The 13,269-nt window shown below is 36.8% G+C and overlaps 1 protein-coding gene across 14 annotated transcripts in view; it reads right to left on the bottom strand.

Moving 5' to 3' along the window:
• The window catches only part of homer (protein), a 351,701-nt gene that overhangs the window by 51,511 nt on the left and 286,921 nt on the right, over positions 1 to 13,269 (bottom strand). The window lies entirely within an intron of this gene.

The raw sequence follows: 13,269 nt of genomic DNA, 5'->3' as shown, positions 1-13,269 counted from the left end.
AGCATTCATATGCTTTTTCAATAAAAAGTGTGTGTCTTTGTGTGTGAGAGAGAGAGAGAGAGAGAGAGAGAGAGAGAGAGAGAGAGAGAGAGAGAGAGAGAGAGAGAGAGAGAGAGAGAGAGATTCAAAATTACATAAATTAACCAACAAAGAGTGAGGGAAACATTTTGCTTACTGTATTTCATATAGGAAAAAAAAAACTGAAATCTGGAAAAAAAAAATCATAAAATAAGCCGAATAAAATTATTTCCGTCGGAGCCTACTAATATCATAAATACAAAGTTTGGATCAAAGTCTTGGATAGGCAGAAACGAAGGCCAGCGGAGAAGCTGGGTAAGTGGAATATACATCAGCTGACTTTCACCGGTTGACAAAGTTCGCGCAGTTATTTGTGAAAAAATAAAAACGGACAGATGTGTATGGTAGCCTGCAAGTCATTAAAACTTGCATAATTAAGGATCCTGTGACACGAAAGCTCCAGTTTATGGGAAACTGAAGCTTGTACTTTCTACAACACCGGAGGCATTGAAAAATATTCGCTGTGGTGAAACGTAAGTAATATATCACAATGTCAACGTCAAGAACAAAACGATAACTTGAGTACTATTTTTAGTAACATAACTAGCTACCTCTCTCTCTCTCTCTCTCTCTCTCTCTCTCTCTCTCTCTCTCTCTCTCTCTCTCTCTCTCTCTATATATATATATATATATATATATATATATATATACGATTATTTATATATGTACCTACAAAGTTATATAAAGTAACTTCGACCTGTTTCTTATTACAATGCACTTATATTATAGTGCGTGCAAAATATAATACAATAAAAACTAAAATGAAGAACAAAAAATAGGAACGCGTCCAAGAGAAAAAGGGACGCCACCAAAATCTCCCACTTTAATAATCTCGCCGACGAGAAATGAAATGAAGAGGCAGGCGGGCGGGCGGGCGGGCGGGCGGTGTCTGGAGCCGGTATTCTGCAGCAGCCAAAAGCATTAGGCAAGAAGAACACGGGGGCCGGCTTCATTTTGTATGCTACGGTTAAAATCTTGCGACGCCCGAGCATTAATATACGAGAATGAAATTAGGCGACATTCCATGGGCTTCCCAGAGGCTAAATGGCAAGGTGAATGTCAAATAACCTTCAGTATAATCTTCACCAGCATAGGACTTCATACTCGTCATCAAGAACATGCCCCGTGTTCCAGCGGTTATCAAACTTGCCTCATCAGAGGCACACATCTGATCGATTTAACGCAAGGGATACGACCTTGGTCCTTGGGTGGAGAAGGGCATTGGGCTAGAGAGATGATTCCTAAAAAAGGAAAAAATTCACACTCAAAACTTGTAACTCGCGAAGTAATCAATAACTCGCGAAGTAATCAATCATGAGAAACAATCTATCTAATAATCATTCCGTTTCTTTCTTGGCGAAAGTCTATCACGAGATAATTTTACTTGAATTCAGCACACTGACGTATTTTATGAACAGATCGACAATAGGCAGACAGACATGAGGGAATGCGTATTATGACCTCCATCCAAGCACTGAACAATGCACAGCAGCATCATAATTCATCCCTCTCCACCCTTAAAAGCCCTTTACAAAGATCTGGCTCTATTTCAAAATCGAACGATTGACTGCCTGCCACGATGCTCACCTTTGTAAACGGTAACCTATACAAAATGATAAACAAACTAAGCAAATCTCTTATACTTAGTTACCGGAGGTAATAATAACGATAAAGCCAATAAGACGGTTGATAAACGAGAACAGTATGGATTTACAGGCACTAATATATATCAGGCGTTTTACTAATGGCATGCTGTGTAGCAAAGCCAAGGCTAATGAAAAATAATGTATGCGGGATATATGGTCACAGCAGAAAGCTTGTGACAGAAGCGAAACAGCAGCAATGTGTAGTGAGGAGGGTGTAGAGCGCTGATGGTAGTTTGTTAAGAGCTATTAGGTATTTTTTACGGTGAAGGGGGAGCTTGCATAATAATTTGTAGATGGGAAAGTAATTTATCAAGGAATGTTACTACGAGTAAGGTTATAATGGAAAAAGGATGTGAGCATGACAGTGATGAATATCACTTTGGTAGAGGCAGAATGAAAGATGGTTTGAATTCTAGAGGATACGAGGAATGAAACATTACCAAGGGCTTCGCCAAGTGGAAGAGAAATGCTTCTAAAGAGGCAAAAGCTAAAATATATGTGGGGAATGCTAAAGAAAAACTTTTTCCTATCTACGTAATTGAAGTAAGAATGTCGAAAATTAATGTGAGAAAAAATGGAACCTTATGAAATGAAATGCCATCTCCATTTTATAGCAAGATTAGAAGAAAGGGAAATGAAGCACCACCATATATTTAATATGTAAGGGGGGTAGAAGTGATGATGAAGCTTCTATGAAGGTGCATGAAACAACACTCTCCGTAAAGGTCTTTTTATTGCAGGGTCATCCTTGCCTCTGCCGATGGAGGATGAATATGTCAGTGACTGCACACTCGTTTTTCCCTGGAACCATCACCACCTCTCTTGGAAAAAGACTCAGTGGTGAAAATAAAATAATAAAGAAAAAAATACGGCACCACCTCCACCACCAGCAACATCAAGAACCCTAATAACACCTACTCCATTATACCTATTCACTATCCTTTAATTAATCTTGCAAGATTCATGCAATGGGCCATTCCACCTTCCGACCAGCGGATGAAATGGGTGAGAGGAAGAACGGGATACCTTTGTGCATGAATTACGGGCAAAGGACTGGGAGAACAATAGCGGAAGTTGCAGGTAATAAAACCTCATTGTTCCTCGCAGTAACGCCCAGGACCAGCATGTAGCCACGATGTCCCTGCCATCGCGCGCTAATTAACTGCATTTTGTGAAAGAAATTTCGAAGTCATGTGATGAATTTTGCAAGGGACTTTATCAAACAACGGATGTTAAACCTTGAATGAATTGAATAAAATATACATATAAAATAATGAAATTACTGACAAGAAAAAGAAGTTAGAAACTAATGAAATTACTGACAAGAAAAAGGAGTTAGAAAATAATGAAATTACTGAAAAGAAAAGGAGTTTGAAACTAATGAAATTACTGACAAGAAAAAGGAGTCAGCAAATAATGAAATTACTGACAAGAAAAAGAAGTTAGAAAATAATGAAATTACTGACAAGAAAAAAATAGTTATAAAATAATGAAACTTACGATAAAATTGCCTATACAATAATGAAATTACCGAAAAGAAAAAGCTATAAAATAATAAAATTATCGACGGAAGAAATTTATAAAATAATGAGTTAACCGACAAGAACAAAATAGTTATTCAATAATGAAATTACCCAAAAGAAAAACCATTTATAAAATAATGAAAGTACTCCCATTGAAATACGTTGCATTGAAATACGCCCCCACACACTGGCAAATGTTAACAAAAGTGAACAAGCAGTACGGTGGCAATCCAACATCAATTATTCGAAATTTGTATCTCAGGTTTATACAATATTGGTCTTATTCTATAAATTTAAAATCCACTCCTAAATCTTTGATGAGGTGAGCTGAATTAAATATAATTTATAAAAATACATGTCGTGGAAATACAAGGCCAAACATTCGTTGCAGAGAGCTGTATACCGGCGCGCACACATAATTCCTTCAGATGTTGCCTTATTAAAACGAAGAGAGAAAGAGAAGGTTAAAACATAATTCCTAAAATTCCAGTAATGACAGCATTTGGAGAAAGAGAGAGAGAGAGAGAGAGAGAGAGAGAGAGAGAGAGAGAGTAGAGCGCACCTCGTAAAATAACAAAAACGACGACCAATTCAATTAGTGAACAGCGATCATCAATGTGTTTACATGTCAAAGCACCACCCCTACGGAGAGGGATCGGAGTTCACAGTGTATTTCAATTTTCGTCAACTCAAGCCCGGGAAGAGAGAAGCATCGTCATACGCCATCCGGTAATGCCGCCGCTGCTCCGGCTTCAAATTCGGCCGTGAAATTCCAGCTACTCAGATCAGCAAATCCTTAACAGTGAAGTTTCAATGACTCTATCAGATAATACGGTCGCTTTGCTCAGTTGAACGAGTTGAACATTAGGGACTGGATAATGTCACTTAAGAAATTATCATTAGCGTAGTTACTATTATAATATCAATCATGTAAATACAATATAATAATTAGTATTACTGATATTCTGTTATAATCTTAATAATGTAATCAACAGCACAAATGCATGTACAAACATTAACATTTTTCTAAAATAAAATAGGAACAAGGTAAAGCAATAAATGATTGGATTTCAGAAGGTGATGAGACTCCTCTAAATAACTATTCTCATTAAAATAATGACGACATGGCAACTTCTTATTACTTCCCTCTTGGAATTTATGTATCTCACTGAATAAAACATTGCACAACATTCTAGCTTGAAAAAAATTGTAAAATTGATCAAGGCTACATTTCTTCATGAAGAGAGTGGAATCACAAAATTACTGCACACACACACATATATGATATATACATATGTGTATATGTATAAATATTATATATATATACATACATATATACATATATATATATATATATACATATATATATATATATATATATATATATATATATATATATATACATACATAAACTCACTCACAAGCACACATTAAGACACAAACCAGTGTTTAAACTCTCGGGAATAGTATACAATCACTTTCGTTTAAATCTGTTTTCATGAACATCCCCCACCCAGTATAAAAAGATAAAAGCTAAAATAAATTAATTTCATACTTCGATTTCACGTTATTGAACGTCAACTGAATTGAAATACAAAAATTACATTTTAATATAAGCACTGCGGCCACGCTTTAAAATGCATGCAACGCTCAAAAGCGCTCCAATTACCACACAAAAAAATAATTTGCTTAAAGATTAAATAACTGATTAACAATTACCTGTCATTGCAAAAGTGGCTTTAGAAATCAAAGCAATCATACTTGGAAAACCAAATTACTCGTGCATGGCAATATCACACAACCTTCTGCTGAAATTGCGAGACTAATTGGTTTTAAGAGTTTTACACAAGAAAGCCTAGTATCATATACTGTAAACCGAACATGACATATTCCTTTCTGCCATCTAAAGAAAATAAGCAGGGGATAAAATATGCAAGCATATCTGGTGTTTTTACATCCAAAAGCTGCTGCCACTAACCTCTTAAAAAGATTTTAATTTCATGCTGAATTAGAGAAGACACTGAAAAAATAGGCAAATACTTTCAGCGTCACGTGGAACTTTAGTTACATACTAAAATGATTCGATAATGTAAACAGTGGCAACCACCTGGAAGTAATAAGCAAATGCCATGACTAAAGCTCAATTCTGTGGATAATGCATTAAAACATAAGTTCTTCCGACAAATACGATTAAAAGTGTTCTAAAATACTATGCAAAGTGCAGAAAACGAGAAACATCTTTCAGTTAACTTCAAACTATCCAGATCAATATTAGCTATTAATGAGATAACTTGACCTTTAACCTACCCACTAAGGGAATGCACATCGAAAAACCCCATCTTCAATAGATGATAAAATCTCAGAAAAACTACCACCACAAAATGTAGAGACATAAACATGCATGCACACACACATTCACATAATTTTATATATATATATATATATATATATATATATATATATATATATATACACACATACATACATACATACATATGTATAATATAAATATATATACATATAAATATATAATCTGGAGTAGAAGTGAGGTTGTCGAATTCCAATGAAAAAAGGTTGAAGCTTAGATGCACGTATGCGTACGAAGAATTATGAAGGTGAGATATGGGGCTCAGTAGGAGAGGTAAAACGACCAGGGTAAGTAAAAGACTGTACCAGTGTTTCCAGATGGTTCGATCAAGTGGAAAGGATGGCAGATAATCCGTTGGTGAAAAGTGTGCGCAATTCGGAGACGGCCGGCGGGCGGAAGGGAGGAAGACCTACAACGCACTGGATAGATAAGAGTGAAAGAGTATTGCAAAGAGAGGGATGTAATATTTTGGAAACGTCAGAGAGAGCTGGAGATAACAGATGATAATGCAATATGAGTAGGGAGTTCGACATGACAATATGAGTATCAAAGGCGACCATGCCTTTTAAAGACATCAGAAACGCTCCAGAATCTTTCCACTTGTTTGAGCGAATAGGTTTCGCAACGCTGGGATGGGTCACAACTTGTAATATAAGGATGACAACCTCTAATCAATGCCATGGTAACTAGTTAGTTGTACTACTGGTCGATTCAACTCCTCTGGTTTTGGTCAATAGCTAAATGGGTGACCATCAACGGATGCCAAACACCGCTGGACACATGCCTAATGGGGTCGTTCATGCAGTCATGAACCAACCCCTAACCATGTAAAAGAGAGGAGCCTGTGTCCGCTGCAATGAAGATAAAAATGATGAGGTATTTTTAATTTGATGGTTTTATAATCTTGCAGTCCGTTTGAAGCTTCTTTCCCCTGCCCCCTCAAAGTAGGCCAAATTAAAACAAGACTAATGAGAGAGAGAGAGAGAGAGAGAGAGAGAGAGAGAGAGAGAGAGAGAACTAATTTCGGTGATATTCCCTTCACTCATCAGAAAAGTGTTTGATCTCGTCTTAATATTCTAGTAATCAATATTTTCCGTCCGGAAAACCCCTTCTTGAGAAATTGTGGTTTATGTTGGCTTTCCGGTTTCTTAGAAGTGGCTCTCTCTCTCTCTCTCTCTCTCTCTCTCTCTCTCTCTCTCTCTCTCTCTCTCTCTCTCTCTCTCTCTCTCCTTATAAGCACACTGACAGATGTATTCACAAGAGATTTTAAGACAACTACTTAATTAATTCTAGGAATAAGGAAACTTGTGTATTCAACTTTTTATTAAGTAATTCTCTGAAATTCATCCGCACTACTGTTTAACATCAAATTCAACAGACTCGACACAATAAAGGAGGGAACAGTGGTCTAACGAGGATATATAAAATAAAGGAAGTGTGACAGATAAAGCTAAATAGAATACTATGTAACCGTCATAGCGTTCCTAACTCAATTTCACAGCACTTAACACAGGAAACAAAAAACCCATGCAAGTCACGGTACGTAAAACAATTACACATTACATTTTGCAGTATTATGGAATATGAACTCTATTCATTTTCTCCTGATACAGAGAGAGAGAGAGAGAGAGAGAGAGAGAGAGAGAGAGAGTCGCTATTGACATCGTCTGATATTAAAAATTATTTTCGAAATTCTCTGGGGGTCGGAAGCCGCCGTCTGAAAATCCATAAAATATATTTGTCAGCTGTCTCCGTAGCCGACCCCCAACTCCATTACTGGCTGTGATTATGGGGAAAGCGAGCGATACAAACGCTGCTCTGCACAGGAACATATACACAATTATGTAAAATGCATGTTTGTCTTACATGCACGTTGATATATACATATATATTATATCCAATGCAGTACGACGGAACGCGTGCTTGAGAATATCACTAAGTCCACGTCGGAAGGTTTTCACTCATCTTCCGACGTGGACTTAGTGGTGTATTATGTATATATATATATATATATATATATATATATATATACATACACACACACACATATATATGTGTGTGTGTGTGTATATATACACAAAAGAGTAACTAGTATTTTTTCACACATATATATACACACAGAACTTGGTGGCTGCACCACTCGTCGTGCGATCTGTGATCAATTTGTCCCGACCTTTCGAAACTTAAGCCCCTTGAACACACACACACACACACACACACACACACACACACACACACACACACACTTTTTTATTAAAAGATATTGTTCCCTGTTCACAAAAAGTAACAAGTAATGAGGTTGCTATAGAGAGAGAGAGAGAGCGAGAGAGAATCAAAACGACAGCTGGAGCAAGGGTGTGCAATTAATTACAAAAATAAAATCTAACTCACGAGAAATTAATCGTATGGTATTAATTGTACATTGCACGCTACAGGAAAAAAAGAACATTTCTTCCAAATATACAGGTACTACTAGAATATCTGAGCAAATGCGTCACTCGAAATTCAGTTCTACATATGGGATAATCTTTCGCACAAGTGAGACAATCACGAAGTGAAGTAACGAATACTGATCACTAATAATGGAAAAATCTTTTCTTCCTTCGCTAAAGTAACCGAGCATTTACAGCATCTGCAACGAAGGCAAATGGGAAAAAGCTGTTACGCAGCGAAAACTATGCTGTATTCCATTAAAAAGAAAAATATCAACGAAAGCTAAAAACAACAGTTATCGCTTTTAGGCACTAACAGGGAGTCAAAATGAAACCAACATCATGACCGAGCTTAACGACAATGACAAACAGCTTGCGTGCGATATTAAATTTGTGACCGAATTTAAAAGAGCTTTCAAAAATACTTTCTTTCCTATATCAAGGGAGGACGTGTTGCTGACAAGATATTAACCCCTTGGGTGGATACAAGTCAACAGCAGCCATATACACTTTCATCAAGACACTTTTTCTCCCCTGTCAAAAACATGAGAGAAGAGAGAAGAGAGAGACAGAGAGCCAAATCTAAAAAGGAAATCTATATTCCACATGATGAAACCAAAACATCCTATATTCAATTAATATATATATATATATATATATATATATATATAGAGAGAGAGAGAGAGAGAGAGAGAGAGAGATTTTCCGGCAAAACATGAGATGTAAATTGATACTTTTCATCTCAAAACAGGAGAAATGAAGAAATGAAGAGGAGAAAAGTGATCAAGTCTAAAAGAAATCTAAAATGAAATCAAAACATTCATCTTCAAAGAGAGAGATCTCAGAGAGAGAGAGAGAAATGAGAGAGAAATGAAGATCGTGATGAGTGAGACCATCAAATCTAAAAGAAATGATCGTGATTCCATCAAATCTAGAGAAGAAAGAGAGAGAGAAATCAAAGAGATGAGAGAGACCATCAAATGAGAGATCGTGATGAGTGGAGACCATCAAATCTAGAGAGAGAGAGAGAGAGAGAGAGAGAGAGAATCTCGTTTCCTTCTTGGCGTTTTCCTCTCCCATCTCCAAGGATGCTGTCACGTTCAACGTATTCATCAGCATCTGCCCAGAGCTCCCACTTGGATTTCGGCTCTGCCGTTGAGTGTTGCGCAGTTATTCAGATCTGCTGTGCAAAGAAAGAATTGTGTGCTTCGTGTCAAAGAGTTGGGTGGAATTGGGCAAGATCTGTCTGCCTTCATAACCCTCCCACTCTCTACCAAACAAAAGCACATACACATGCTGCATGTTTTATGTATTCATGTGTGTATGCATATGTTTACTTCTCTTCATATTATTAACTCATTAAATAGGATGACTCATTGGAAAAAACTGTCCTCCATATTTAGACAGATTCGATATCCGTAGGTCAGTCAAATAACCGAATACTGTAACCAAGGTTAATATGGTATATATGGACCTTGAATGTAACCTCACCAGTGTGTGTGTGTGTGTGTTTGTTTGTTTGTGGGAGGTCTGACCGTCAATCACGAAGGATTTATCCGCTTCCAAAACGAGTGACACGTCCTAATACTTATGAAAGTATTTAGCGCTTAATTTTCTACATTATCTTGTGACCTTATCTACAAACTAACACCCGCAGCCTGTAAACATGTTTTCCTTCCTTGTCAGACAGTGCATAAGTTTCTGCATGAATTATCACTCCCCCATGTCGCCTTGAAGATGCTGCATATAATTCAGATAAAAAAAAACTGCTTTCAGGCAAATGAAAAATATTTAAAAACGAAATCCAATCTTTCGCTGTCATCTACACAACGACAACATAAATTGTAAAAACATGATTCACCTGAAAAGATCAGGGACTAATTATGCTCATTCATTACACAACAAGAGAGAACAAAGAGAATGTTTTGCAATTTGCTGCCCTCCTACTGGCTCTTAATGACAGCCAGTAACAACTGCAAGACGGCACTCAAAGGTCATATCTACTATCCATCTACTCATATAATATATAAATATACAAATACACATATATATGCATACATACACGCGCGCACACACACACTATATACATATATATATATATATATATATATATATATATATATATATAAACCAGGATGATATGCTGGTGACAGAGAGTATTAGTGACAAGTGCTAAAAAGAATGAGGAGGATGACCTAGAAAACGCTGAGCAAATATCTTTAAAAAGGCGCTAGATACAAAGGTCCTTACATCCAGGGAACGGAAGAGCGGGTGAGGGACTGAAGTGCACGTCGCAGCTTCTGAGCTCTATGTTTGCGTGTATAAAGTGGCTATTGTTGAAGATTTCTTCACAGGGAGTTATCCACACTTTAGGAGTTGAAGTATGAATTCGACAAAGGCGTTGTACTGTCTTTTCTGTAGAGACCCCAGGAAAAAATGAAATGCTACATTATATATATATATATATATATATATATATATATATATATATATATATATATATATATGTGTAACACATATATGCATTTACACACAGACACACACACACACACACACACACACACACATATATATATATATATATATATATATAATATATATATACACACACACACGAGTACATATGTATGTGTGTGTGTTTAAGGTACGATTGTGTATGTAAATGTACACCCGTATGAACGTACAATCGGTACACACACACAAACCTCCCTGAACTACGCGAGAACGAAGCCGGAGCTTTAAACAGGAAAAAAAAGCGAACAAATTCGAGAACAGGACACAGGAGTATCGACATTTTGGACGTTGTTTCATTGCATGAGCCGAAAACCGATATCCGGCCAAGCATACAAAAGCATACCCGAAATGGTAAATGGGGAAAAGAGAAAGGGCCGCATTCGAACGAGAAAGAAAATACTCGCGAAAGAAAGGGACGCGGCAGTAAACAGCCGTGATTTCGTCTTTTTATTAGCGTTAAAACTGTCCTTTCAACTACGATCACGTTCTACCTAAAAGACCACCAATGATACATTTTCTCGGAGCAGTTATCTAGTTATTTCGTGAGAGACCAGGTAAAAGACCAGCAAACAGAATATTTTACTTAGCCTAGAGATAGACGAGCTATTCGCATTCACATAGCCAGGGAAAAAACTGGCGCTTTGCGATAAGGGAATTTTTACCCATGCCATGAAAGACAACGGAGAGGTAAAACTGCCGTTCAAAATAAAAGAAGAAAAAACATAGGCAAGCAGTTGTTCGAAAATCAACTAGGAAATGAGCCAACCGCAACAAGACACGAGGATTGACAAATCCTTCCGGAATCAAGCGACACGCAGTAAAGTACGAATGAAGGATGTGTTTATTGAAAACAAGTTGCCTAATAAACAGATGCGAAATCGTCTCTCTCTCTCTCTCTCTCTCTCTCTCTGAAGAAAAGAAAGGGAAGCCAAATTCGGAGGAAAATCCATTAGTGGAAATGAAAGGAAGACAGTACAAGAGAACAGACATTAACAAAATAGGAAGACCAGCTAACGTACCGGAGTACAGAAAGGAAAATTTCAGTACTTAGAAAGCTAAAGGATGCAATCAAAGCAGAAACCTTGCAAAAAGATGAAGCGAGTCCCCGTGACTATGTAAGACTTACTTGAGAAAATCTTTCCTGTTTAATATTACGGGAGTTGACGACTGGGTTACCATTTGGAAACATTCAGTCTGTTTCACTGGAAGAACTTAAGTTCTAAATACTCTCCATATCAAGAAAACATTAACATACGCACAAACACACACCATATGGGTCCTCGTCGTAGTCTAATACCTAGAACGTAAAAGCCGGGTTCGATTTCCGACCTAGGAGGAATGAATTCGGGCACTATCCGTTAAAAACCCTTGTGCCATTGTCTATCTTAGGATTAAAATACGTAATAGAGAATACTGTAGAATGGAATGTGCAATTTAGGTCGAAGGCCAAGCGATGGGACCTATGAGGTCATTCGGCGCTGAAAGGAAAATTGAGAGTAAGGTGTAACAGGAAGAAAACCTCGCAGTTGTACTATGAAACAATTGTTAGAAGAGGGTGGAAAGAATATGAAAGGAAGTTCAGTAGAAGGAAAAATTATGTAATTACCGGGCAGTCAAACGCCTGCATGGGTCGCAAACACAGTAAAAAAAAAAAAAAAAAAATGCTCGCAGGGTTTCATCGTGAACAAGTCAGAGAGAACCAGAAAGGAAACACTTCCAGGAGCCTCCCCCTCCACAGGAAAGAAAAATGACAGCTGAAAAAAAAAAACCTATACCCCATACAGACAGAGATAAGTGAAAAATGCCACGGCGGTTTCCTTTTCCTAGGGTATATACCTCAAAACATTTTTCCTACATAACCCGTCATCCATCGAAAGCTTGGTGGGGATCAAGGTCACATTCTGTCACGCTGAAAGATGTCTCCGCGTATTTCAGCATTGCAGCAACCCAGGAAGGGCTCGAGAAATGTGTTAAAATGTGGCGAGGGGAGAGGGGAAAACTTCCGTTTTTAGCAGCCTGTGATTTTCATCTGTAGTTCCTCGAACATCTTCCTAAGTATTTAAATAAAATGTCAACAATAATTTCATATATATCTATATATATATATATATATATATATATATATATATATATATATATATATATATATATATATATATATATATATACACATACACACACACACACACACACACACATATATATATATACACATATATATATATATATATATATATATATATATATATATATATGATAGTATAATCAAAGCTTAAAACCTTATTTACAATGATTCCAGCGATAACGTTCGTTTAAATCTCATCAACGGAATCAGCTTAAGATTACAACATGGGAAAACTTGATGAGCTTGTGAGGATTAACTAACACGATTATGGAAAAAGCCACAAAACCACTGGACACTTATTTCGTGTTCAAAAATAAATTAAAAATATTAATGTAAAATGTAAAAAAAAATGAGCTACTGAAATTAATCTAATCAAATACGAACGTAAAATATCAAGTAAATAAGTCTGTGAATGACAAAACAAATAATTGCCTTCTACTTCACAGATCCAAAGGATCTGACTAATCTCTCTCACGACACAAACGGTGAAATCATACGAAATGTGTGAACGATTCCTTGGGCAAAAATTATCTTTTTTAATTTCCGCTATTTTCAGCATGGATAAAAATCATTAAAGGCCAAT

The sequence above is a fragment of the Macrobrachium rosenbergii genome, chromosome 53 (genome assembly GCF_040412425.1).
Source record: "Macrobrachium rosenbergii isolate ZJJX-2024 chromosome 53, ASM4041242v1, whole genome shotgun sequence".
Lineage (NCBI taxonomy): Eukaryota > Metazoa > Arthropoda > Malacostraca > Decapoda > Palaemonidae > Macrobrachium > Macrobrachium rosenbergii.
This window is presented reverse-complemented; position numbering and strand designations above follow the sequence as displayed.